Raw genomic sequence first — 27,888 nt, forward strand, 5'->3', positions numbered from 1 at the left:
GCGTCATGAATGTCTCTTCCAGTTGTTTCCATCACTGTCCATAGGACCAGAGTCCAAATGTATGTAGAATAGACATTCAAACATACCAGTTGGTTTTGTTGTTTGTCAACATGGGTCTCAGTTATCTTGAAAGCTGCAGACCTTGTCAGCACTCTAGTTTTATGGCCTCTACCAACCCCCATCACCTCACTTCAGGCCTTCGTCCTGCGAGGGGGATACTTATGACTCTTCTACTGTCCATCCTCTGCAGAAAAACCCCTCTGTAGAAAGGGTGCTGGGTCCAGTTATCTTACTGCTGTTATGATCCCAGCAGTCTTCAGAGTGTCATCGTATGCACAGTACAGTGGAACAGCATTAGGTGATGTTCATAGGAAACTGCTGTCATCACCACCATAGCTTCTGGTTCATGTGCTTTTCACAGAATCATGATGCCATCCTTAGACTCCCTCTGCGCTGTCGATGGAGCTTGGCACGCTCCCCTCATCCTTCAGGTGCCCGTCTGTTGTCCACAATCTCCTCTGTTGGCCTCTGGAAATCCCCCTTGGCACAGCTCTCATTCCAACGTAGCTTCAGTTCCTTGCTGTGGCTTCAAAGTCTGATCTCATGATGGGCCCAAACAGCTCGACCTTTGACCTCAACCACTGCCTGGGCTGTCAGCTATGCCTGGAATGGTTCTTGCTTCTCACTGGGCCTCTGAAGATTTCTCAGGAGATTCCTTTCAGCAACATTCTGACTGCTGCACCTATATTTCCTTGCTAGGAGGAAAAGCTTCTATTTGGAGAGCATGTCAACAATCATCAAACCACATTCTTTAGTTCAGTGAACTTCACTTATAGGCCATCAAAGCCTCATCTGAACATGGATGCACCTCTTGCATAGGTTTAATACCCATAAATGAACTGTTAATCACACAAATCACTGCAACAATCATAAAAAACATTGTTTCATGTTAATCCTGGACCCCTCCTCTTGACGCATGGACACTCCCATGAGTCAACTCATCAAACCTAGATTCCTGTCTTAAAGAAAAAAGGTTAGCTAGATCATGTCCCAGGCAACATCAGGGTGTCTCCTCCGGAGTAGCTCCGTAACCCTGCAATAAAAGATGTTAGTGTGTTTTGCATATTAAGTTTGCTTAAAAACTGGCTCCGCCAGGAGCCTGCATACACACCATCATGGCCTGGAAAACAAGATCTGGAAGTGAAATCAAACTTCACACCTATAAATAATTGTATCATAAGAGAAATAAAGCATTCAACATCAGCAAGACAAGTGTCATGTGCAGGTTTTCTCAAATCAGTAAACTACAATTATTTCCATAATTCGCCTCAGACATGGATCATCCCATGTGCTCAGTTAACATTAATGTAATCGGTGACTTCCCTTAAGCAAAGTCACTCCACTCATGTATCACTAGGAGTTCAAAAGTGGCCAGCTAATGAGCCCCATATTCAGCTATTCCATAAACACTGCATCTCTTATTTGTTTTTCTCATGTCACTTGTCCGCTTCTGCCGAATCCTCTACATGTACTCTTAGAAAAACAAACATTAGCAACACACATATATGGTGACCAGGCGCAGGTCGACAGGTTCCAGAGGTGCTATAAAAAGACCATAAAGTTAGCCATCCATAGCTGTGGAAAGAATGTTATTCACATCATCAAAGTAACCTTCACATTTTCCCCAAAACACAGTGTAACAGCATCACCACTCATAACCTGTAAACACAGTTTTCTTCATACATGAACCCAGAAATCCTGTAGTAGAAAAGCATCAACCAGCTGTCCTGGTATAAATCACATGATCAATTCACATGAAGAACTGTAATGCTGTAGAAAAGAAAATGCAAATGTTAGCGCTGCGCAGATGTATACACTCTTTCTCACAGTTTCCTCTGTGAGCAACACAAGGTAGTGAATAACACCCCTGGTAGATGCACAGACACAGAAAGTGGCACCTAAAAGGTTAAATCATCACGCAACCTCGAATGTTGCTGGCATCTTTCTGCTCCTGTAAAAAGAAACACACATAGATTCATCCACCCCTTTGTCCTGTCTAGGTGGAGGTTAACCTTGAGTAGTGGTCAAGCCTTGTCAGCTTTTGTCAGCTTTTACCAGTCAGTCAGTTTTTTTTTTCCTCTTTCACTCATTCATTCATTCTTTCTTTGCTGATAGTGGAACCTATCGTCGCATTTAGTTTCCACTCTCAGCAAAATGACGTTATTTCAAAAAGAAAAAGAAGAACTTTAGATCGGATTACATCGCTGAATCCTTTTTGGGCAGGAACTTACTCTCTAATTGTCCCAGATAAGTGACTTTCTCCTGAGCCCATTTTAATGTGGAGAAACTCACTTGTAACAATTTTCTCGACGACGTGTAGCACTTTTAATTCCCGACGTGCAGATCTGCTTAAAGAAAAGAAATTCACAAACAGAAATCAGTGCACTGTTCTAATCGTGCAGATCTGCTCAACAGAGATTATCGAACAAAACTTTCAGTGCACTGTGAAAGTATCAAAATAAAAAGGCCTTGTTAAGTCATGACACAAGCTCCTCATCTCAGGAGGGTAAATCATACCATTAGCATGGTTTATCATACCATCATACTAATTGGCAGGCTCAACTTCACAACAAAAGAAAAATCATCAGCTAGATTCACTCCAAACCAACCATCAGCTGCACAACACACAACATAACCCTAATGTCTTATTAGCTATGAGTTTAATCCCCAGGTCTATGCTTCTCACTCATTTAGGCCACACACACCCATTTTATTCAGTTTTCCTTTTTCCCTTCATCATAAAACATGTGACATGTTGTCATGTACTTCACAAAAGAAGTTTGTTCTGACGTATTCAGAATTGTGTATTTAGGTACAGGATTCACTCGCACATCAAAACAGGAAACTTAGTGTTTTAGAGTCTCCACTCAACACACAACAAACTCCAACACATCCCATTCACTCGTGCTAGAATTCAGTCACCTTTCCTTAATCTAAGAACGATCAACTAATTTGCATATCAGCTATTAACCCACTAAGATGACAGGACAACAGAAATTCATGTCCAAAATGTTATCACAAAAATAGAATTTCCCTCATACAGTAAATTACTTGTGCTGCATCAATCAAGCAGGAAGCATCTCCCAATTTACTATATTAACAACTAAATTTATTGTCTGATCACTGGGTGGTCAAACCAGAATCTTTTTTTCCCACAAAAGTTAAACTGTTGTCCTGCAACCTAGAGAGTTAGTTGTCAGCATTGGATAACAAGTGTCTGTTAAATTAACACTATTTTAACACTGATGAGAGATAACAAGCTGATCTTCATTGCATGTGTGTTTGTGTTATTAGGCAGGTTTAATCAATGTCTGTGGAGCTGCATATCCAGCAGGGCATGTTCTTAAAGCTGCCTTTCCTACACATTTCTCTGCTATTATTTAATCATTTGTAACTAATGTGCTATGAGTCCATTGATCTTTGCATCACTTCTCATCACACTAAGTGACTTGGACAAGATGATAAACAGACTCACATGCTTAAGATGTTGTCTAATCTTCATGAGCTCTCTTGTGTTTGTGTTAGTAGGGTTAATGCATGTTTTGCTTGTGTGTGTGATTTTGTATGTTTCTTTTTTGCAGTGTTTTAGACTCCTTCTCAATTTTCCAACTTAAGCAGTCAGTTTTCTTTTCCCCAGGTTTGCTAACCCCAATTTTGATTTCCCATATTAAAAACAAAATTCCTATGTGTTCTCACCACTCCTCTCACTCTGTTGTCCTCTCCCACTTCAACAGTCCAATAGCAGGCAGTTCTCTTTCAGCTTTGTCCTGTGTTTCACTGTCTCTTCTTGCCATTTTCTCCAAAGGTGGCAAATGTCAAACTCCAACAGTCTCCTCAGTTCTCCTCAAAAGTTCTTTTCACATGCACAGTGAATTTGCAGCTTGTTGGAAACACAGTGCCATTCATCCAATCAGGCAGGATGATGGGTTTGCTCTTCTTCTCTGATGCTGTTTGTCCACACTGCTGCTGCTTGCTGGGAATCTTTGCCCAGGACTTTGCTGCTGTCTCTTTATCTGCCATGTTATTGCTCTTTGGAGCTGCATTCCTCGTCTTCAGGGAGGAGTGAGAGCTCGCTTGTGAGTTTGAGAGACACATGGTGCTGTAAATAAGTCAGCCAGTAACTTGGCCTGAATGTTTCTAATGATGTTAAACTATAACTTTCTTCCGACCGCTGCATGTGGAAAATTGATTCAGGTCTGCTTGTCACCTAAAAGTGACAAACTAAGACATTTTCATTATTATTATCACTGCTTAATCAACACACATCTCTCTCTCTCTCTCTCTCTCTCTGTTTTTGTGAACTGTCCTTTCTTAAAAGCAGAAAATGAGATTGTAGTTGCTCTTGGCTGATCAACACAAAACCTTTTTTCTATGATTATTTTTCATCTACAATGTAAATTTTGTCTCTTTTGTACTCTTTTTTTTTTTTCTTCTTTACAATAGCTGGTGACCTGCAGAATCACCGCTCTCACAATCAGAGGCAATTACTTTTACACAGCGCACAAAGACACTGTGACGTCAGACACATTCACACTCACTTTTTTCATCTGCGTAAATAAATCATTTGGCCAATGGCATGTGCCATGGTGATCCATAAATATGATCACAAGTTTATTTAATTATTTTCAACCCAACAAAACAAATAAACAAAAACATGATGCTGATGCTATGAACTCTCTACACACATGAGTCAAGATGCAGGAAAACTGCTCACGGAAACGCTGCACACTCCAGTTATCACAGTTATCATAGTTCTGTTTCCCTCTCTTTGAAGAGTTCTCAGCCAGCTCCTGATCTGATAATGTGTAGCTTGCTCATCAGCTCAGAAGAGACCACAACGCAACCTCACACAGTGGTTGCGTGCTTTGCCCCACAGTGGCAAAGACTTGCACTTTCATATTCAATTCAGCTTCTCCATCATGTAGTTTTCAGCTGCTTCATACAGGGTTCAGCATATTAGTTGTTTTCACAGGTGTGCTCTATATCTCAACAATGGCTCATATTAAGATGACAGTTTTACCAAACAGGTCAAGTGCCTCTATGCACGTCATTAGTTAAAATATTTGCCTATATCACTTCATCTCATATGTCATTGTACTGAATTTGAACAACCCTAACCTTAATGCAGATTCTTTTAACAATTATCCACCTTAATTAAATCTATGGTCTGGAGCACAGGCTGTTGTCGATCAGGGCAAGCTAAAGAATAAACATTTTGTGTCAGCAAGGGGTGGGGGAAAGCCATTCACCAGAGCATATCTTAAGTGCTGCTGATGTGGGCTGGCCTTCTCCACACGCTCTTCAAGGCTGGTGTGTTTTCTGAAAACTTCTAACATTTGAATCTCTTCCATTTATAAGCCTGCGATTAACCGCACGGCTCAGGTCCGCGTGAAACCCGCGCGACCGTGCTCGCGTGAACCCGCGCAGCTAAGGAGCCTGTCGCTCTCTTTTATTTAAATACTTTGCGCTGCCAGGAGCAAAGTCCAGCATAAACGTCTGTCACCCTCTGACGCACTCTTGGTTGCTTAGGAACCCATGATAACAACAACGGCCAGTGTCACAGACCACGTGTTCTGCTCCACACTCACTCACACAAACACACTCAAACACAACAACAACAACACAAAATAGGCCTACTCCGGACTCGCACCGGACCGCTCGGGACACTAACCCAGTCTTTCGGGACCCTAACCCAGTTGTGGGACACTAACCCAGTTGCGCGACAAAACCCAATGAAGGGACGCTCGGGACACAAACCCAGGGCGATTTCAAAACCGGACACTCACCGGACGCTTGGGCCCTTGGGCGATTTTACCAAAACCTCTTTTTTCGGGACCCTAACCCAGTTCTGCGGTTATAGAGTCGCTCTCTCAACTTACTCGGCGTTGCTTAGCGTGTAATATAGCCTCGAATCCCGCCGATCGTCATTCATCGAGGAGAAAAGACAGACAGCTAATCCACCTGCCCGATGACAAATTCTCACATCTCGGGACTTTACTACAAGAACTTCCTGGCTGACGTCAGTCTTTCAGCGTGTCTCTTCTCCCCTCGGTGAATGTCGAATCCAGGGCTCCGGCTCTCGAAGGACCAATTAATGATAGGTTTGTAGCGTAAACCTATTCGCTGGAACGTTAAGGACAATTTACTACACAGCCAAACAAGACACGAGTAGGCAAAGTTCTTCATGTTTCATGTATTGAGGTTACATGAATATGCATAGGTTCATTAACATACGACGTCTACATACAAACAAAGAGTACCTTGCCTGTGCGGTGTGTGTGTGTGTGTGTGTGTGTGTGTGTGTGTGTGTGTGTGTGTGTGTGTGTGTGTGTGTGTGTGTGTGTGGTCAGAGTATGACCCCATAAATGACTTCCCTAAACCTACTGGTCTGGAAAGTCCAGCAGTTCATCTAAACAAAAGGCACTTAGCCTAAAACAGATATAGCCACGTTTATCCTACCATAAAACAATAAAACAAGGTACGACCTCTTCCCATGCTCCCAGGATGTAGGTGTGGATTCCAGAACACTCTGAATGCACACCAAGCCTTTGCAGCCTGCTAAAGATCACACATCCTATCACTACACGATTAATTATACACCTCTAAGCATATATGTTTAAATATTTCTAAGCATAAATGACAATCAACATTACAAAACCTAACAAAAGGGTTCCCAGTCATCCAGGTAATGGTAGTCTGATGAGCTTTGAAAGAAAGCAGCTGGAATTCTTTAAGTTCCTTGAAGACCTTTCACCTCTCCTCTGAGAACCTTCGTTCGATCTAAAACTAAATGTTGGAGAGTCCCAGGTATTTAAACCCCAGAGGGGGTTGTCTTTACCAGGGTCGTTGACCAACTATGAAACACATCACATGAGCCAAGATGTGAAAAAAGGCGTGGGTAATTATCAGCAGAGGTTTCGGGTGAAACCATTATGAGACCTTGACATATGTAGTTTAATGTCTTTACACCGAAATTGAATGGCCTCAATTTCGATCAGACTTTGTGATCTCTCATAGCCCTTTTCCACTTGCACCTACCTAGCTTGGCTTAACTTGACTCAGTTCGATCTTTAGAGTTTCCATTAGGTGATAGTACCTGGTAACAGGTATTTTTTAGTACCTGGTAACAGGTATATTTTAGTACCTGCCCAGTAAGGTTTCCAAGGCAATCTCAAAATGTGACATATACAGTTTGATTGGCAGGGACTGTGCAGTCAATGGCATCACTCAATGAGTCATGAGAGTGACTCCTTCAAAAAATCAAAAATGTTAATTTAGAAAGACAAATTGGTGTCACAGATCACATTGAAAGGTTTGGCACACAACACATTTACAACGCCCCAGAAGCAATGTGACTTGCCAAAGAATTTCATGAAGCTAAGAGCTTGAGATGTGAAGGGGGCTCGTCCGGGATTTGAACCCGGGACCTCTCGCACCCAAAGCGAGAATCATACGCCTAGACCAACGAGCCACAGGAAGCCTGCGCTTAAATCTGGAACTCTGAAATTATAGACTTAAATCTGCCCTTCAAATTCAAGCAGGAATGTTTTTAAGCTCTCTTCAGTATTCATTTTTGTACTTTCAGGCCTTTGCTACTGACAAGCTCCAACAGGGAGGACTCCAGAGGGACTGCACACAGTGAATGAGAAAAAAGGGTTCCCAGTCATCCAGGTCATGGTAGTCTGATGAGCTTTGAAAGAAAGCAGCTGGAATTCTTTAAGTTCCTTGAAGACCTTTCACCTCTCCTCTGAGAACCTTCGTTCGATCTAAAACTAAATGTTGGAGAGTCCCAGGTATTTAAACCCCAGAGGGGGTTGTCTTTACCAGGGTCGTTGACCAACTATGAAACACATAACATGAGCCAAGATGTGAAAAAAGGCGTGGGTAATTATCAGCAGAGGTTTCGGGTGAAACCATTATGAGACCTTGACATATGTAGTTTAATGTCTTTACACCGAAATTGAATGGCCTCAATTTCGATCAGACTTTGTGATCTCTAATAGCCCTTTTCCACTTGCACCTACCTAGCTTGGCTTAACTTGACTCAGTTCGATCTTTAGAGTTTCCATTAGGTGATAGTACCTGGTAACAGGTATTTTTTAGTACCTGCCCAGTAAGGTTTCCAAGGCAATCTCAAAATGTGACATATACAGTTTGATTGGCAGGGACTGTGCAGTCAATGGCATCACTCAATGAGTCATGAGAGTGACTCCTTCACAAAATCAAAAACATTAATTTAGAAAGACAAATTGGTGTCACAGATCACATTGAAAGGTTTGGCACACAACACATTTACAATGCCCCAGAAGCAATGTGACTTGCCAAAGAATTTCATGAAGCTTAGAGCTTGAGATGCGAAGGGGGCTCGTCCGGGATTTGAACCCGGGACCTCTCGCACCCGAAGCGAGAATCATACGCCTAGACCAACGAGCCACAGGAAGCCTGCGCTTAAATCTGGAACTCTGAAATTATAGACTTAAATCGCCCTTCAAATTCAAGCAGGAATGTTTTTAAGCTCTCTTCAGTATTCATTTTTGTACTTTCAGGCCTTTGCTACTGACAAGCTCCAACAGGGAGGACTCCAGAGGGACTGCACACAGTGAATGAGAAAAGAAGGGTTCCCAGTCATCCAGGTCATGGTAGTCTGATGAGCTTTGAAAGAAAGCAGCTGGAATTCTTTAAGTTCCTTGAAGACCTTTCACCTCTCCTCTGAGAACCTTCGTTCGATATAAAACTAAATGTTGGAGAGTCCCAGGTATTTAAACCCCAGAGGGGGTTGTCTTTACCAGGGTGGTTGACCAACTATGAAACACATCACATGAGCCAAGATGTGAAAAAGGGCGTGGGTCATTATCAGCAGAGGTTTCGGGTGAAACCATTATGAGACCTTGACATATGTATTTCAATGTCTTTACACCGAAATTGAATGGCCTCAATTTCGATCAGACTTTGTGATCTCTAATAGCCCTTTTCCACTTGCACCTACCTAGCTTGGCTTAACTTGACTCAGTTCGATCTTTAGAGTTTCCATTAGGTGATAGTACCTGGTAACAGGTATTTTTTTAGTACCTGCCCAGTAAGGTTTCCAAGGCAATCTCAAAATGTGACATATACAGTTTGATTGGCAGGGACTGTGCAGTCAGTGGCATCACTCAATGAGTCATGAGAGTGACTCCTTCAAAAAATCAAAAAAGTTATTTTAGAAAGACAAATTGGTGTCACAGATCACATTGAAAGGCTTGGCACACAACACATTTACAATGCCCCATAAGCAATGTGACTTGCCAACAAATTTCATGAAGCTAAGAGCTTGAAATGTGAAGAGGGCTCGTCCGGGATTTGAACCCGGGACCTCTCGCACCCTAAGCGAGAATCATACGCCTAGACCAACGAGCCACAGGACGGCTGTGCTTAAATCTGGAACTCTGAAATGATAGACTTAAATCACCCTTCAAATTCAAGCAGGAATGTTTTTAAGCTCTCTTCAGTATTCATTTTTGTACTTTCAGGCCTTTGCTACTGACAAGCTCCAACAGGGAGGACTCCAGAGGGACTGCACACAGTGAATGAGAAAAAAGGGTTCCCAGTCATCCAGGTCATGGTAGTCTGATGAGCTTTGAAAGAAAGCAGCTGGAATTCTTTAAGTTCCTTGAAGACCTTTCACCTCTCCTCTGAGAACCTTCGTTAGATCTAAAACTAAATGTTGGAGAGTCCCAGGTATTTAAACCCCAGAGGGGGTTGTCTTTACCAGGGTGGTTGACCAACTATGAAACACATCACATGAGCCAAGATGTGAAAAAAGGCGTGGGTAATTATCAGCAGAGGTTTCGGGTGAAACCATTATGAGACCTTGACATATGTAGTTTAATGTCTTTACACCGAAATTGAATGGCCTCAATTTCGATCAGACTTTGTGATCTCTAATAGCCCTTTTCCACTTGCACCTACCTAGCTTGGCTTAACTTGACTCAGTTCGATCTTTAGAGTTTCCATTAGGTGATAGTACCTGGTAACAGGTATTTTTAGTACCTGGTAACAGGTATATTTTAGTACCTGCCCAGTAAGGTTTCCAAGGCAATCTCAAAATGTGACATATACAGATTGCGTGGCAGGGACTGTGCAGTCAATGGCATCACTCAATGAGTCATGAGAGTGACTCCTTCACAAAATCAAAACAGTTATTTAGAAAGACAAATTGGTGTCACAGATCACATTGAAAGGTTTGGCACACAACACATTTACAATGCCCCAGAAGTAATGTGACTTGCCAAAGAATTTCATGAAGCTAAGAGCTTGAGATGTGAAGGGGGCTCGTCCGGGATTTGAACCCGGGACCTCTCGCACCCAAAGCGAGAATCATACGCCTAGACCAACGAGCCACAGGAAGCCTGTGCTTAAATCTGGAACTCTGAAATTATAGACTTAAATCTGCCTTCAAATTCAAGCAGGAATGTTTTTAAGCTCTCTTCAGTATTCATTTTTGTACTTTCAGGCCTTTGCTACTGACAAGCTCCAACAGGGAGGACTCCAGAGGGACTGCACACAGTGAATGAGAAAAAAGGGTTCCCAGTCATCCAGGTCATGCTAGTCTGATGAGCTTTGAAAGAAAGCAGCTGGAATTCTTTAAGTTCCTTGAAGACCTTTCACCTCTCCTCTGAGAACCTTCGTTAGATCTAAAACTAAATGTTGGAGAGTCCCAGGTATTTAAACCCCAGAGGGGGTTGTCTTTACCAGGGTGGTTGACCAACTATGAAACACATCACATGAGCCAAGATGTGAAAAAAGGCGTGGGTAATTATCAGCAGAGGTTTCGGGTGAAACCATTATGAGACCTTGACATATGTAGTTTAATGTCTTTACACCGAAATTGAATGGCCTCAATTTCGATCAGACTTTGTGATCTCTAATAGCCCTTTTCCACTTGCACCTACCTAGCTTGGCTTAACTTGACTCAGTTCGATCTTTAGAGTTTCCATTAGGTGATAGTACCTGGTAACAGGTATTTTTTAGTACCTGCCCAGTAAGGTTTCCAAGGCAATCTCAAAATGTGACATATACAGATTGCGTGGCAGGGACTGTGCAGTCAATGGCATCACTCAATGAGTCATGAGAGTGACTCCTTCACAAAATCAAAAACATTATTTTAGAAAGACAAATTGGTGTCACAGATCACATTGAAAGGTTTGGCACACAACACATTTACAATGCCCCAGAAGCAATGTGACTTGCCAAAGAATTTCATGAAGCTAAGAGCTTGAGATGTGAAGGGGGCTCGTCCGGGATTTGAACCCGGGACCTCTCGCACCCAAAGCGAGAATCATACGCCTAGACCAACGAGCCACAGGAAGCCTGTGCTTAAGTCTGGAACTCTGAAATGATAGACTTAAATCTGCCTTCAAATTCAAGCAGGAATGTTTTTAAGCTCTCTTCAGTATTCATTTTTGTACTTTCAGGCCTTTGCTACTGACAAGCTCCAACAGGGAGGACTCCAGAGGGACTGCACACAGTGAATGAGAAAAAAGGGTTCCCAGTCATCCAGGTCATGGTAGTCTGATGAGCTTTGAAAGAAAGCAGCTGGAATTCTTTAAGTTCCTTGAAGACCTTTCACCTCTCCTCTGAGAACCTTCGTTAGATCTAAAACTAAATGTTGGAGAGTCCCAGGTATTTAAACCCCAGAGGGGGTTGTCTTTACCAGGGTCGTTGACCAACTATGAAACACATCACATGAGCCAAGATGTGAAAAAAGGCGTGGGTAATTATCAGCAGAGGTTTCGGGTGAAACCATTATGAGACCTTGACATATGTGGTTTAATGTCTTTACACCGAAATTGAATGGCCTCAATTTCGATCAGACTTTGTGATCTCTAATAGCCCTTTTCCACTTGCACCTACCTAGCTTGGCTTAACTTGACTCAGTTCGATCTTTAGAGTTTCCATTAGGTGATAGTACCTGGTAACAGGTATTTTTTAGTACCTGGTAACAGGTATATTTTAGTACCTGCCCAGTAAGGTTTCCAAGGCAATCTCAAAATGTGACATATACAGATTGCGTGGCAGGGACTGTGCAGTCAATGGCATCACTCAATGAGTCATGAGAGTGACTCCTTCACAAAATCAAAAACATTTTAGAAAGACAAATAGGTGTCACAGATCACATTGAAAGGTTTGGCACACAACACATTTACAATGCCCCAGAAGTAATGTGACTTGCCAAAGAATTTCATGAAGCTAAGAGCTTGAGATGGGAAGGGGGCTCGTCCGGGATTTGAACCCGGGACCTCTCGCACCCAAAGCGAGAATCATACGCCTAGACCAACAAGCCACAGGAAGCCTGCGCTTAAATCTGGAACTCTGAAATTATAGACTTAAATCTGCCTTCAAATTCAAGCAGGAATGTTTTTAAGCTCTCTTCAGTATTCATTTTTGTACTTTCAGGCCTTTGCTACTGACAAGCTCCAACAGGGAGGACTCCAGAGGGACTGCACACAGTGAATGAGAAAAAAGGGTTCCCAGTCATCCAGGTCATGGTAGTCTGATGAGCTTTGAAAGAAAGCAGCTGGAATTCTTTAAGTTCCTTGAAGACCTTTCACCTCTCCTCTGAGAACCTTCGTTAGATCTAAAACTAAATGTTGGAGAGTCCCAGGTATTTAAACCCCAGAGGGGGTTGTCTTTACCAGGGTGGTTGACCAACTATGAAACACATCACATGAGCCAAGATGTGAAAAAGGGCGTGGGTAATTATCAGCAGAGGTTTCGGGTGAAACCATTATGAGACCTTGACATATGTAGTTTAATGTCTTTACACCGAAATTGAATGGCCTCAATTTCGATCAGACTTTGTGATCTCTAATAGCCCTTTTCCACTTGCACCTACCTAGCTTGGCTTAACTTGACTCAGTTCGATCTTTAGAGTTTCCATTAGGTGATAGTACCTGGTAACAGGTATTTTTTAGTACCTGCCCAGTAAGGTTTCCAAGGCAATCTCAAAATGTGACATATACAGTTTGATTGGCAGGGACTGTGCAGTCAATGGCATCACTCAATGAGTCATGAGAGTGACTCCTTCAAAAAATCAAAAACGTTAATTTAGAAAGACAAATTGGTGTCACAGATCACATTGAAAGGTTTGGCACACAACACATTTACAACGTCCCAGAAGCAATGTGACTTGCCAAAGAATTTCATGAAGCTAAGAGCTTGAGATGTGAAGGGGGCTCGTCCGGGATTTGAAGCCGGGACCTCTCGCACCCAAAGCGAGAATCATACGCCTAGACCAACGAGCCACAGGAAGCCTACGCTTAAATCTGGAACTCTGAAATTATAGACTTAAATCTGCCTTCAAATTCAAGCAGGAATGTTTTTAAGCTCTCTTCAGTATTCATTTTTGTACTTTCAGGCCTTTGCTACTGACAAGCTCCAACAGGGAGGACTCCAGAGGGACTGCACACAGTGAATGAGAAAAAAGGGTTCCCAGTCATCCAGGTCATGGTAGTCTGATGAGCTTTGAAAGAAAGCAGCTGGAATTCTTTAAGTTCCTTGAAGACCTTTCACCTCTCCTCTGAGAACCTTCGTTAGATCTAAAACTAAATGTTGGAGAGTCCCAGGTATTTAAACCCCAGAGGGGGTTGTCTTTACCAGGGTGGTTGACCAACTATGAAACACATCACATGAGCCAAGATGTGAAAAAGGGCGTGGGTCATTATCAGCAGAGGTTTCGGGTGAAACCATTATGAGACCTTGACATATGTAGTTTAATGTCTTTACACCGAAATTGAATGGCCTCAATTTCGATCAGACTTTGTGATCTCTAATAGCCCTTTTCCACTTGCACCTACCTAGCTTGGCTTAACTTGACTCAGTTCGATCTTTAGAGTTTCCATTAGGTGATAGTACCTGGTAACAGGTATTTTTTAGTACCTGCCCAGTAAGGTTTCCAAGGCAATCTCAAAATGTGACATATACAGATTGCGTGGCAGGGACTGTGCAGTCAATGGCATCACTCAATGAGTCATGAGAGTGACTCCTTCACAAAATCAAAAACATTTTAGAAAGACAAATAGGTGTCACAGATCACATTGAAAGGTTTGGCACACAACACATTTACAATGCCCCAGAAGCAATGTGACTTGCCAAAGAATTTCATGAAGCTAAGAGCTTGAGATGGGAAGGGGGCTCGTCCGGGATTTGAACCCGGGACCTCTCGCACCCAAAGCGAGAATCATACGCCTAGACCAACGAGCCACAGGAAGCCTGCGCTTAAATCTGGAACTCTGAAATTATAGACTTAAATCTGCCTTCAAATTCAAGCAGGAATGTTTTTAAGCTCTCTTCAGTATTCATTTTTGTACTTTCAGGCCTTTGCTACTGACAAGCTCCAACAGGGAGGACTCCAGAGGGACTGCACACAGTGAATGAGAAAAAAGGGTTCCCAGTCATCCAGGTCATGGTAGTCTGATGAGCTTTGAAAGAAAGCAGCTGGAATTCTTTAAGTTCCTTGAAGACCTTTCACCTCTCCTCTGAGAACCTTCGTTAGATCTAAAACTAAATGTTGGAGAGTCCCAGGTATTTAAACCCCAGAGGGGGTTGTCTTTACCAGGGTGGTTGACCAACTATGAAACACATCACATGAGCCAAGATGTGAAAAAGGGCGTGGGTAATTATCAGCAGAGGTTTCGGGTGAAACCATTATGAGACCTTGACATATGTAGTTTAATGTCTTTACACCGAAATTGAATGGCCTCAATTTCGATCAGACTTTGTGATCTCTAATAGCCCTTTTCCACTTGCACCTACCTAGCTTGGCTTAACTTGACTCAGTTCGATCTTTAGAGTTTCCATTAGGTGATAGTACCTGGTAACAGGTATTTTTTAGTACCTGCCCAGTAAGGTTTCCAAGGCAATCTCAAAATGTGACATATACAGTTTGATTGGCAGGGACTGTGCAGTCAATGGCATCACTCAATGAGTCATGAGAGTGACTCCTTCACAAAATCATTTTAGAAAGACAAATTGGTGTCACAGATCACATTGAAAGGTTTGGCACACAACACATTTACAATGCCCCAGAAGCAATGTGACTTGCCAAAGAATTTCATGAAGCTAAGAGCTTGAGATGCGAAGGGGGCTCGTCCGGGATTTGAACCCGGGACCTCTCGCACCCAAAGCGAGAATCATACGCCTAGACCAACGAGCCACAGGAAGCCTGCGCTTAAATCTGGAACTCTGAAATGATAGACTTAAATCTGCCTTCAAATTCAAGCAGGAATGTTTTTAAGCTCTCTTCAGTATTCATTTTTGTACTTTCAGGCCTTTGCTACTGACAAGCTCCAACAGGGAGGACTCCAGAGGGACTGCACACAGTGAATGAGAAAAAAGGGTTCCCAGTCATCCAGGTCATGGTAGTCTGATGAGCTTTGAAAGAAAGCAGCTGGAATTCTTTAAGTTCCTTGAAGACCTTTCACCTCTCCTCTGAGAACCTTCGTTCGATCTAAAACTAAATGTTGGAGAGTCCCAGGTATTTAAACCCCAGAGGGGGTTGTCTTTACCAGGGTGGTTGACCAACTATGAAACACATCACATGAGCCAAGATGTGAAAAAAGGCGTGGGTAATTATCAGCAGAGGTTTCGGGTGAAACCATTATGAGACCTTGACATATGTAGTTTAATGTCTTTACACCGAAATTGAATGGCCTCAATTTCGATCAGACTTTGTGATCTCTAATAGCCCTTTTCCACTTGCACCTACCTAGCTTGGCTTAACTTGACTCAGTTCGATCTTTAGAGTTTCCATTAGGTGATAGTACCTGGTAACAGGTATTTTTTAGTACCTGGTAACAGGTATATTTTAGTACCTGCCCAGTAAGGTTTCCAAGGCAATCTCAAAATGTGACATATACAGTTTGATTGGCAGGGACTGTGCAGTCAATGGCATCACTCAATGAGTCATGAGAGTGACTCCTTCACAAAATCAAAAACGTTAATTTAGAAAGACAAATTGGTGTCACAGATCACATTGAAAGGTTTGGCACACAACACATTTACAATGCCCCAGAAGCAATGTGACTTGCCAAAGAATTTCATGAAGCTAAGAGCTTGAGATGTGAAGGGGGCTCGTCCGGGATTTGAACCCGGGACCTCTCGCACCCAAAGCGAGAATCATACGCCTAGACCAACGAGCCACAGGAAGCCTGTGCTTAAGTCTGGAACTCTGAAATGATAGACTTAAATCGCCCTTCAAATTCAAGCAGGAATGTTTTTAAGCTCTCTTCAGTATTCATTTTTGTACTTTCAGGCCTTTGCTACTGACAAGCTCCAACAGGGAGGACTCCAGAGGGACTGCACACAGTGAATGAGAAAAAAGGGTTCCCAGTCATCCAGGTCATGGTAGTCTGATGAGCTTTGAAAGAAAGCAGCTGGAATTCTTTAAGTTCCTTGAAGACCTTTCACCTCTCCTCTGAGAACCTTCGTTAGATCTAAAACTAAATGTTGGAGAGTCCCAGGTATTTAAACCCCAGAGGGGGTTGTCTTTACCAGGGTGGTTGACCAACTATGAAACACATCACATGAGCCAAGATGTGAAAAAAGGCGTGGGTAATTATCAGCAGAGGTTTCGGGTGAAACCATTATGAGACCTTGACATATGTAGTTTAATGTCTTTACACCGAAATTGAATGGCCTCAATTTCGATCAGACTTTGTGATCTCTAATAGCCCTTTTCCACTTGCACCTACCTAGCTTGGCTTAACTTGACTCAGTTCGATCTTTAGAGTTTCCATTAGGTGATAGTACCTGGTAACAGGTATTTTTTAGTACCTGCCCAGTAAGGTTTCCAAGGCAATCTCAAAATGTGACATATACAGTTTGATTGGCAGGGACTGTGCAGTCAATGGCATCACTCAATGAGTCATGAGAGTGACTCCTTCACAAAATCAAAAACATTTTAGAAAGACAAATTGGTGTCACAGATCACATTGAAAGGTTTGGCACACAACACATTTACAATGCCCCAGAAGCAATGTGACTTGCCAAAGAATTTCATGAAGCTAAGAGCTTGAGATGTGAAGGGGGCTCGTCCGGGATTTGAACCCGGGACCTCTCGCACCCAAAGCGAGAATCATACGCCTAGACCAACGAGCCACAGGAAGCCTGTGCTTAAATCTGGAACTCTGAAATTATAGACTTAAATCTGCCTTCAAATTCAAGCAGGAATGTTTTTAAGCTCTCTTCAGTATTCATTTTTGTACTTTCAGGCCTTTGCTACTGACAAGCTCCAACAGGGAGGACTCCAGAGGGACTGCACACAGTGAATGAGAAAAAAGGGTTCCCAGTCATCCAGGTCATGGTAGTCTGATGAGCTTTGAAAGAAAGCAGCTGGAATTCTTTAAGTTCCTTGAAGACCTTTCACCTCTCCTCTGAGAACCTTCGTTAGATCTAAAACTAAATGTTGGAGAGTCCCAGGTATTTAAACCCCAGAGGGGGTTGTCTTTACCAGGGTGGTTGACCAACTATGAAACACATCACATGAGCCAAGATGTGAAAAAGGGCGTGGGTAATTATCAGCAGAGGTTTCGGGTGAAACCATTATGAGACCTTGACATATGTAGTTTAATGTCTTTACACCGAAATTGAATGGCCTCAATTTCGATCAGACTTTGTGATCTCTAATAGCCCTTTTCCACTTGCACCTACCTAGCTTGGCTTAACTTGACTCAGTTCGATCTTTAGAGTTTCCATTAGGTGATAGTACCTGGTAACAGGTATTTTTTAGTACCTGCCCAGTAAGGTTTCCAAGGCAATCTCAAAATGTGACATATACAGATTGCGTGGCAGGGACTGTGCAGTCAATGGCATCACTCAATGAGTCATGAGAGTGACTCCTTCACAAAATCAAAAACGTTATTTAGAAAGACAAATTGGTGTCACAGATCACATTGAAAGGTTTGGCACACAACACATTTACAATGCCCCAGAAGCAATGTGACTTGCCAAAGAATTTCATGAAGCTAAGAGCTTGAGATGTGAAGGGGGCTCGTCCGGGATTTGAACCCGGGACCTCTCGCACCCAAAGCGAGAATCATATGCCTAGACCAACGAGCCACAGGAAGCCTGCGCTTAAATCTGGAACTCTGAAATTATAGACTTAAATCTGCCTTCAAATTCAAGCAGGAATGTTTTTAAGCTCTCTTCAGTATTCATTTTTGTACTTTCAGGCCTTTGCTACTGACAAGCTCCAACAGGGAGGACTCCAGAGGGACTGCACACAGTGAATGAGAAAAAAGGGTTCCCAGTCATCCAGGTCATGGTAGTCTGATGAGCTTTGAAAGAAAGCAGCTGGAATTCTTTAAGTTCCTTGAAGACCTTTCACCTCTCCTCTGAGAACCTTCGTTAGATCTAAAACTAAATGTTGGAGAGTCCCAGGTATTTAAACCCCAGAGGGGGTTGTCTTTACCAGGGTGGTTGACCAACTATGAAACACATCACATGAGCCAAGATGTGAAAAAGGGCGTGGGTCATTATCAGCAGAGGTTTCGGGTGAAACCATTATGAGACCTTGACATATGTAGTTTAATGTCTTTACACCGAAATTGAATGGCCTCAATTTCGATCAGACTTTGTGATCTCTAATAGCCCTTTTCCACTTGCACCTACCTAGCTTGGCTTAACTTGACTCAGTTCGATCTTTAGAGTTTCCATTAGGTGATAGTACCTGGTAACAGGTATTTTTTAGTACCTGCCCAGTAAGGTTTCCAAGGCAATCTCAAAATGTGACATATACAGATTTGATTGGCAGGGACTGTGCAGTCAATGGCATCACTCAATGAGTCATGAGAGTGACTCCTTCAAAAAATCAAAAACGTAATTTAGAAAGACAAATTGGTGTCACAGATCACATTGAAAGGTTTGGCACACAACACATTTACAATGTCCCAGAAGCAATGTGACTTGCCAAAGAATTTCATGAAGCTAAGAGCTTGAGATGTGAAGGGGGCTCGTCCGGGATTTGAACCCGGGACCTCTCGCACCCAAAGCGAGAATCATACGCCTAGACCAACGAGCCACAGGAAGCCTGTGCTTAAATCTGGAACTCTGAAATTATAGACTTAAATCTGCCTTCAAATTCAAGCAGGAATGTTTTTAAGCTCTCTTCAGTATTCATTTTTGTACTTTCAGGCCTTTGCTACTGACAAGCTCCAACAGGGAGGACTCCAGAGGGACTGCACACAGTGAATGAGAAAAAAGGGTTCCCAGTCATCCAGGTCATGGTAGTCTGATGAGCTTTGAAAGAAAGCAGCTGGAATTCTTTAAGTTCCTTGAAGACCTTTCACCTCTCCTCTGAGAACCTTCGTTAGATCTAAAACTAAATGTTGGAGAGTCCCAGGTATTTAAACCCCAGAGGGGGTTGTCTTTACCAGGGTCGTTGACCAACTATGAAACACATCACATGAGCCAAGATGTGAAAAAGGCGTGGGTAATTATCAGCAGAGGTTTCGGGTGAAACCATTATGAGACCTTGACATATGTAGTTTAATGTCTTTACACCGAAATTGAATGGCCTCAATTTCGATCAGACTTTGTGATCTCTAATAGCCCTTTTCCACTTGCACCTACCTAGCTTGGCTTAACTTGACTCAGTTCGATCTTTAGAGTTTCCATTAGGTGATAGTACCTGGTAACAGGTATTTTTTAGTACCTGCCCAGTAAGATTTCCAAGACAATCTCAAAATGTGACATATACAGATTGCGTGGCAGGGACTGTGCAGTCAATGGCATCACTCAATGAGTCATGAGAGTGACTCCTTCACAAAATCAAAAACATTTTAGAAAGACAAATTGGTGTCACAGATCACATTGAAAGGTCTGGCACACAACACATTTACAATGCCCCAGAAGCAATGTGACTTGCCAAAGAATTTCATGAAGCTAAGAGCTTGAGATGTGAAGGGGGCTCGTCCGGGATTTGAACCCGGGACCTCTCGCACCCTAAGCGAGAATCATACGCCTAGACCAACGAGCCACAGGAAGCCTGTGCTTAAATCTGGAACTCTGAAATTATAGACTTAAATCTGCCTTCAAATTCAAGCAGGAATGTTTTTAAGCTCTCTTCAGTATTCATTTTTGTACTTTCAGGCCTTTGCTACTGACAAGCTCCAACAGGGAGGACTCCAGAGGGACTGCACACAGTGAATGAGAAAAAAGGGTTCCCAGTCATCCAGGTCATGGTAGTCTGATGAGCTTTGAAAGAAAGCAGCTGGAATTCTTTAAGTTCCTTGAAGACCTTTCACCTCTCCTCTGAGAACCTTCGTTAGATCTAAAACTAAATGTTGGAGAGTCCCAGGTATTTAAACCCCAGAGGGGGTTGTCTTTACCAGGGTGGTTGACCAACTATGAAACACATCACATGAGCCAAGATGTGAAAAAAGGCGTGGGTAATTATCAGCAGAGGTTTCGGGTGAAACCATTATGAGACCTTGACATATGTAGTTTAATGTCTTTACACCGAAATTGAATGGCCTCAATTTCGATCAGACTTTGTGATCTCTAATAGCCCTTTTCCACTTGCACCTACCTAGCTTGGCTTAACTTGACTCAGTTCGATCTTTAGAGTTTCCATTAGGTGATAGTACCTGGTAACAGGTATTTACCAGGTACTATCACCTGGTAAATATGGCGGATGTAGCAGGTGGTGGTGCAGACGTAGCTCCGACTTTCAAACGGTCACGATTAAAACCAGAGATATATAAAACAACTGATGGAAGGGTAATTGTAGAGGATGAACTACTTAATTTCCTTGCTGTAAAAATCAAAACTTTAAGTCAGGATGAAATTGTGTTGTTGGCCACGAACACATTTGAATCCGAGGGGATTGAAGCCTCCAAGAAAGTTTTGTTTGAACTCTGCCCCACTACCTCACAGCGGTGCGTCGGATATAAAGGACAGCATAAAGACGCCAACAATATTAAACTCTGTCTTAAAGTGCTGAATGAGTGTGGGGAGAATATCCCAAGATTTGTATCTCATCACCTGGATGATTTGCCGCCTGTTACATACTCCAGCATGGATGTGTGTTGTCTACTACTGCGAATGGACCAGCTGTGTGCTGAGGTGGGTGCTTTAAAACATGTAGTTAAACTACAGGCGGATGTCTGCGAGCAAGTCATGACCAATGCTGTGGAGGTCGACCACCGTGTGACTGCTCTTGAGTGTCGGCCTGAGGTACCGGCTGAGCCTGTTACGCTGAATGCTCAGGGGTCGGAGACCGCTTCCCACTTTCCCCTGGGGAAACACGCAGAGGAGCGGTTGGGGAGTCGAAGTAAAGGCGGCCCGCGCGGAAGGCAGGAAGCCGGAGCTTTGGCTGCTTCAAGGACTGGGACAAGCACAGTGTCAGCGTTTTGTCCGGAGATGTTGCTAAGTGGTCAAGATCGGGCTCCGACGACAGCCTCAGGTCGTAATATGGAAACTACTGCAACGACGGAGGATCCCGTTGAGACAGTGCTTTCTACATGCTCCCCACAATGGAGTAAAGTTGTGAAAAATGGCAAGCCTCGTCACAAGCTGGAGAAGGTTAATTCGGGTTCAGGAATGCATGCTGTTACCACTGGACACAATAAGAGGCCTGGACCTGTATCGATTATTGGCACTGGAGCTGTGAGTACAATCAGAACTGTGAAAACTAAATTGGTGAGCGTGTTTGCCACTAAATTTGCCCTGGATGTAGATGCAGAAACTCTTGCTCTGTATTTGAGAGAGAAACTCAAAAGAGATGTGACCTGTCAAAAAATTGCTGGTAAACGTAGCAGGTTCGGCTCTTTCAAGGTTACTGCTGAATGTAATGATGTGGGTGAAATGTACAATCCTGAACTCTGGCCTGAAGGGGCTCTGGTCCGGCGTTTTTATGAACCTCGTAAGACCGGTACGGTGGTGCCAAGCTCAGGGGATCCAGCAGGGGAGATAACTGCGCCTTTTGGTACCAATGTATCAACATGATGATGTCTATTAGGATATTATCTTACAACTGTCGTGGTCTACGTTTGGGACAGAGTGCAGGGGACAAAGCTCGACGGATTGTTGTGGACAGTCTGCTTGCAGAATGTGACATTTTATGCTTGCAGGAGACATGGTTGTCCAAACAGGACCTGGGAAAACTTAACTGTCTAAATGCAAGTTTTTTGGGAGTGGGGGAATCAACAACTGATCTCAGCACAGCTATAGTCAGAGGCAGAATACCTGGAGGGGTTGCTGTGCTCTGGGATAAAAAAAATAGACCCTGTGATAAAGCCCATTAGACTGGATGTAGACTGGTGTATTGGTATACAATATACACAGAACAATAGTAGTTTTATCATTCTTAATATTTATACTCCCTATGAATCTTGTCAAAATGAGCAAGAATACCTCAGTAGGCTGGCTTTTATTAATGCATTTATTCAAGACAACGATACTTACAGCATATATGTTTTGGGTGATTTTAATGCCGATCTCACAGACAGCAGTTCTCGGTTTGCTAACCACTTAACTCACTTTTGTCAAGTTAATAATCTTATCTTGTCTACCAAAGTGTTACTGCCTGCAGATAGCTATACATACATAAGTGAAGCCTGGCATAGTACCTCATGGCTGGACCACTGTATCTGTACAGCTGATGGGCATGCAGCTTTAGCAAACATGACTATTAGGTATGAGGTAACTGTGTCAGATCATATACCTTTTGGTTTTACTGTGAATGTGGAACTAATGCCAGCAACAACTGTAAATAATATTGCTAATATTGCTACCAGTGTAAAATTAGACTGGTCAGCATGTAGTGAAGATGATTTCTTAGCTTATCATAGTAATACCGATATACATCTGAACAATATTTCTTTGCCCAAAGAAGCTCTTTTGTGCAAGGATGTCAACTGTAAGAATACTGTGCATAAACATTTACTCTGCTCAATGTATGATGATATAGTGACTGCTCTGTATGAAAGTGGCACACTGCTTGATAAACAATATAAGCATAAGAAACTTAACATCAGACCTGGCTGGAAAGAACATGTATCCATGTATCATGATGAAGCTCGCATAGCTTATAAATGTTGGGCCATGGCTGGAAGACCTAAACAAGGCCCAGAATTTGAACAGAAAAAATGTGCGAATGCCAGATATAAGTACGCTGTTCGCTTTATAACTAAAAATGAGCAAATGCTGAGAGCAGATTCTTTGGCCAGGAAAATGCTGTGTAATAATATGGCAGATTTTTGGAAAGAGGTGAAAGCTCTTAATAACTGTAAACCATCTCTACCATCAACTGTTGAAGGTGTTTCTGGGGCAGATAACATTGCAGCGTTATGGAGACAGCATTACAGTGCGTTGTTTAACTGTATAAAAAGTGATCCATATGAGGACAATCTTGACATGAGTAATGACACAATAAGTGTAAGGACACATGAAGTATATGAAGCCATTCATAGGTTGTCTGATAATAAAGCTTCTGGTTTGGATCACATCACTGCAGAACATTTAAAACATGCTAGTTTAAGGCTAGCTCCTCTTTTAGCACTCTGTTTCACTGGGTTTATGATTCATGGCATATTACCAGACTCAATGCTGTGTATTTTACTGGTACCAGTTATGAAGGACAAAGCTGCAAAAGTGAGCTGTTTGGATAATTACAGGCCAATTGCACTAGCCAGTATTTTATCTAAGGTGTTAGAAAGAATCTTGTTTGACAGAGTTAGTGTGTTCATCTCTTCTCTGGATAATCAGTTTGGCTTCAAACCAAAGCACGGCACTGACATGTGCATATATGCACTCAAGGAAATAGTCAGTTTGTATAGGGCTAAAAATTCATCTGTCCTCATGTGTTTCATTGATGCCTCTAAGGCTTTTGATCGAGTGAACCACAGAAAACTTTTTGATAAATTGAAGACACGGGGGGTTCCTCAATACATCGTGAGGATTCTCTCTTACTGGTACGTTCATCAGAACATGCAGGTTAAATGGGGAAGCAGTATTTCTGCCCCCTTTGGTGTCAGCAATGGTGTCAGACAGGGTGGGATTTTGTCTCCAATTTTATTTAATTTATATGTTGATGATTTGTCCATACAGCTGAGAGCCTGTAACACTGGGTGTATATTAGGTAAAACATTGATAAATCATCTTATGTATGCAGATGACCTGGTTGTTTTTAGTCCAAGCAGTGCTGGATTACAGGATCTTCTTAATGTCTGTACTGAATATGGTGTGCAATATGACATTGAGTACAATGCTGCTAAAAGTGCTGTTTTGATATGTAGAACCAAGCAGGATAAACAGCTAAATTTCCCTTTGTTTAAACTGGCATAAAAAACTCTTGAAGTTCATAAAAAGGTGAAATACCTTGGTCACTTTATTACTGAGCAAATGAATGATGATGATGACATGTACAGACAACGATGCAAGCTCTATGTGCAGGCAAATACGATTGCACGCAAATTCAGCTTTTGTTCACTTCCAGTTAAAGTGGCTTTGTTTAAAGCGTATTGCACACCGCTATATACTGCCCCCTTGTGGTCATCCTACAAACAGTGTAGCATGCTGAAGCTGCATGTTGCATATAATGATGCAATGAGAATCCTTTGCAGGATACCTAGAAGTGGTAGTGCCAGCCAGATGTTTGTAGCTGTGGGTGTTTGGACTTTTAAAGCACTTTTAAGAAAGTTAATGTTCAATTTTAGAGAACGACTGGATGGTTCGAGAAACAGTATAATTTTAGCACTTACAAATCCGACAGTGAGTGGTTCCCGTTACTCATCCAGTCTGAGAAAGCACTGGTTAAAGTGTTTGTGTATTTATTGATTTATTTTAAGTAATTGTGTTTTATGTATATTATGGTTTTATATTTTTTACAAATGTTTTATATACTTATTTATATACTTATATATATTTAATGGTCTATACCTTGTGTTGGGGGGGGGGGGGGGGTTGTGTTTCTGTCTTGTTTTTATGGACATAAAGTCTGCCAATAAAGATTGAATTGAATTGAATTGAATTGAATTTTTTAGTACGTGCCCAGTAAGGTTTCCAAGGCAATCTCAAAATGTGACATATACAGATTGCGTGGCAGGGACTGTGCAGTCAATGGCATCACTCAATGAGTCATGAGAGTGACTCCTTCACAAAATCAAAAAGATTTTAGAAAGACAAATTCGTGTCACAAATCACATTGAAAGGTTTGGCACACAACACATTTACAATGCCCCAGAAGCAATGTGACTTGCCAAAGAATTCCATGAAGCTAAGAGTTTGAGATCCGAAGGGGGCTCGTCCGGGATTTGAACCCGGGACCTCTCGCACCCAAAGCGAGAATCATACGCCTAGACCAACGAGCCACACGGAGCCTGTGCTTAAGTCTGGAACTCTGAAATGATAGACTTAAATCTGCCTTCAAATTCAAGCAGGAATGTTTTTAAGCTCTCTTCAGTATTCATTTTTGTACTTTCAGGCCTTTGCTACTGACAAGCTCCAACAGGGAGGACTCCAGAGGGACTGCACACAGTGAATGAGAAAAAAGGTGATAGGTTTGTAGCGTAAACCTATTCGCTGGAACGTTAAGGACAATTTACTACACAGCCAAACAAGACACGAGTAGGCAAAGTTCTTCATGTTTCTCGTGCACGGGAGAGAACCGGACAAACGCCGTTGTCAGGGTGAATTGTTAAATATTGTCATTCTTATGTTTGCCATTTGTACATAGGTTTAAAGAATCCTTTCTGTCCTCCCCTCCCCAGATCCTTAAGATTCTGGGAGGGGGGCAGTAGTGTTTCTGATCACAAGAACACCCTCTGTGAAGGTCTGTTTGATGTGGTAAACTTCCTCCCCTTTGTAGGGCTTCATTGTGTTATCTAGGGTGAGGGGAGATTGCCCTCTTCATGACCAAGGATGTTCCTGTGCTTTTATGTTATATGACCCTTTGATCAGCAGCGTGCCACACACACACACACACACACACTCTCACATAACACACACACAGTGCCTTGTCATTTGTAACCAAGGGGGTTACGTGGGGAAGGTACGTGTTGTAAACTATTGTTTATTGTGTGAACGTTGCCAATAAAAGGGAGCGAGAGGGACCAGTCGGGGAGGTCATTTTGTGATGTGCTGAGGTACGGACAAGGCCCCCCTTGCAAGTAAAAAGATCGATCGCTGTTGCCTTGTCTTTCTTTCATGGGAATAAGTTCTGGGATCAGCGGGGTCTGATTTAGACCCAACATTATTTGGTCCTTCGGAGCCGGAGCCCAAGAATTTTTGCCGTTCACTGAGGAGAGAGAGGACACGCCGCAGACTGTCGACAGCCAGGCCGTAGGACGCCTGATAAAGCCTGAAGTGTTAAAGTCGCGACCAGGCCGGCGAGATAGCGTTTTAACTCCCCTCGTGGACGGCGACTGACGGGATCCTGGACTCTCCCGTGAACGAAACGCAACACAACAGTAAGCAAACAGAGAGCGTCTCTGTAACCGTGTGAATGAATGTGGAATTTTAGATAGGAATGCGTCACTGAGACTGCGCGGGTTTCACGCGAGTCCAGGGGAGCGCTGGTTGCGCGGTTTCACGCGAACCTAAAACAATAGAGAGCGGCTACGTGACCGGTACGTGAGTGCGCCAGCCGTGCGAGAAGGTCGCAGGCTATTAAAGAAATAAACGGCTCCGTAGCTGCGCGGTTTCACGCGGGCACGGGAGTGCGTTGGACTGTGCGTTTCGGACGCAGGTCCATGAGAGCTGTGCGTGTAGACGCAAGCTGCCTGGTTTCTCCGCCGAAAGGAGGATAGAGCTCTATAAAAAGGACTCCGCAGATAAGCGCGTCGAGTGTACGGTTTCTCCACCAATATATAAGGAGGAAAGAGCTCTATAAAATAAAAGGGACTCCGCAGATAAGTGCGTTGAGTGTATGGTTTCTCCACCAATATATAAGGAGGAAAGAGCTCGCCGCGGTATATAGAGTTTAGGATTATAGGCCTTAAAAAGTGTGTGAATGAACATATGCGTGTGTGATTGCCAGTAGGTGTACGCAGCCACACAGAAGGAAACCTAAAGCGGTGTTAACGTAATTTTGTGACCTGTTGTGTACACATAGCCTGGATTTTTAAGGTAAGGTGTTACCTGCCGCAAACTTAAAAGAATTGTCATAATGGGGAATAAAATGTGTAAGTCTGCCTTAGAAGGGGATGTAAAATTTATGGAGAAATTTTTACCGGGCAGCACGCAGTATGTAGATTGTTGGCGGAAAAAATATGGATTTGAAGGGACATTAGTGGAAGTTAAGTGTAAAGTGCTTGTAGAAAGAATAGTTAGCAGATAAAACAGGGAAAGTGAAGCAGAGGAAGGAATTGCAGTTAGCAGTTGCTAAGTTGTGGCTGGAGCAGGCTCAAAAGAGAAGAGAAGCAAGAATGTTAGCAGAAAGAAAGGCAGAGAAGAGTGTGAGAGAGCAGAGGCAGAGGAGGAGAAATTAAAGGCTGAGTATGGAGAGGCATTAGGAGCAGCATCGAGTCTAAGACAGACTAGGCAGGGCAGGAAACAGAAAGTAAAGTTAGTGAACACAAACGTTACAACCACATATCCATCCCTGACACAATACACAGGTAAAGGGCCAGGTGATAACACCCTGCCCTATGGAGATGCAGATCTCGTTGTCGAAATTAATGAAGTATAATTGTGATCTAAGCAGAAGTGAGTGTTTGACGTCACGGTGTGTGTGAAAAGGTATCCAGCTGGGGCAGACATGATTCTGCAGATCACCTGCCCAGTGGACAAAAAGAAATAAAATAGTTGTGTGGATGAATGACAGCATGAAGAGTGTTTGGTGTTTCTCAG

The 27,888-nt window shown here is 42.8% G+C and overlaps 14 non-coding genes across 14 annotated transcripts; all 14 read right to left on the bottom strand.

The window, feature by feature from the left end:
• Window positions 1-7,459: 7,459 nt before the first annotated feature.
• Window positions 7,460-7,531, bottom strand: trnap-ugg (transfer RNA proline (anticodon UGG)). The gene has a single exon. It is a non-coding gene; the product is annotated as a tRNA-Pro (tRNA).
• Window positions 7,532-8,421: 890 nt separating this feature from the next.
• trnap-cgg (transfer RNA proline (anticodon CGG)) lies at window positions 8,422-8,493 on the bottom strand. The gene has a single exon. It is a non-coding gene; the product is annotated as a tRNA-Pro (tRNA).
• An 891-nt stretch (window positions 8,494-9,384) lies between these two features.
• Window positions 9,385-9,456, bottom strand: trnap-agg (transfer RNA proline (anticodon AGG)). Its single transcript has one exon. It is a non-coding gene; the product is annotated as a tRNA-Pro (tRNA).
• A 911-nt stretch (window positions 9,457-10,367) lies between these two features.
• On the bottom strand, window positions 10,368-10,439 carry trnap-ugg (transfer RNA proline (anticodon UGG)). The gene has a single exon. It is a non-coding gene; the product is annotated as a tRNA-Pro (tRNA).
• An 889-nt stretch (window positions 10,440-11,328) lies between these two features.
• On the bottom strand, window positions 11,329-11,400 carry trnap-ugg (transfer RNA proline (anticodon UGG)). The gene has a single exon. It is a non-coding gene; the product is annotated as a tRNA-Pro (tRNA).
• Window positions 11,401-12,310: 910 nt separating this feature from the next.
• On the bottom strand, window positions 12,311-12,382 carry trnap-ugg (transfer RNA proline (anticodon UGG)). Its single transcript has one exon. It is a non-coding gene; the product is annotated as a tRNA-Pro (tRNA).
• A 1,847-nt stretch (window positions 12,383-14,229) lies between these two features.
• Window positions 14,230-14,301, bottom strand: trnap-ugg (transfer RNA proline (anticodon UGG)). Its single transcript has one exon. It is a non-coding gene; the product is annotated as a tRNA-Pro (tRNA).
• An 880-nt stretch (window positions 14,302-15,181) lies between these two features.
• Window positions 15,182-15,253, bottom strand: trnap-ugg (transfer RNA proline (anticodon UGG)). The gene has a single exon. It is a non-coding gene; the product is annotated as a tRNA-Pro (tRNA).
• A 913-nt stretch (window positions 15,254-16,166) lies between these two features.
• trnap-ugg (transfer RNA proline (anticodon UGG)) lies at window positions 16,167-16,238 on the bottom strand. The gene has a single exon. It is a non-coding gene; the product is annotated as a tRNA-Pro (tRNA).
• An 886-nt stretch (window positions 16,239-17,124) lies between these two features.
• On the bottom strand, window positions 17,125-17,196 carry trnap-ugg (transfer RNA proline (anticodon UGG)). Its single transcript has one exon. It is a non-coding gene; the product is annotated as a tRNA-Pro (tRNA).
• An 888-nt stretch (window positions 17,197-18,084) lies between these two features.
• Window positions 18,085-18,156, bottom strand: trnap-ugg (transfer RNA proline (anticodon UGG)). The gene has a single exon. It is a non-coding gene; the product is annotated as a tRNA-Pro (tRNA).
• Window positions 18,157-19,045: 889 nt separating this feature from the next.
• trnap-ugg (transfer RNA proline (anticodon UGG)) lies at window positions 19,046-19,117 on the bottom strand. The gene has a single exon. It is a non-coding gene; the product is annotated as a tRNA-Pro (tRNA).
• An 885-nt stretch (window positions 19,118-20,002) lies between these two features.
• Window positions 20,003-20,074, bottom strand: trnap-agg (transfer RNA proline (anticodon AGG)). Its single transcript has one exon. It is a non-coding gene; the product is annotated as a tRNA-Pro (tRNA).
• A 5,263-nt stretch (window positions 20,075-25,337) lies between these two features.
• Window positions 25,338-25,409, bottom strand: trnap-ugg (transfer RNA proline (anticodon UGG)). The gene has a single exon. It is a non-coding gene; the product is annotated as a tRNA-Pro (tRNA).
• Window positions 25,410-27,888: the final 2,479 nt, after the last annotated feature.

The sequence above is a fragment of the Neolamprologus multifasciatus genome, chromosome 18, assembly GCF_963576455.1.
Source record: "Neolamprologus multifasciatus chromosome 18, fNeoMul1.2, whole genome shotgun sequence".
Lineage (NCBI taxonomy): Eukaryota > Metazoa > Chordata > Actinopteri > Cichliformes > Cichlidae > Neolamprologus > Neolamprologus multifasciatus.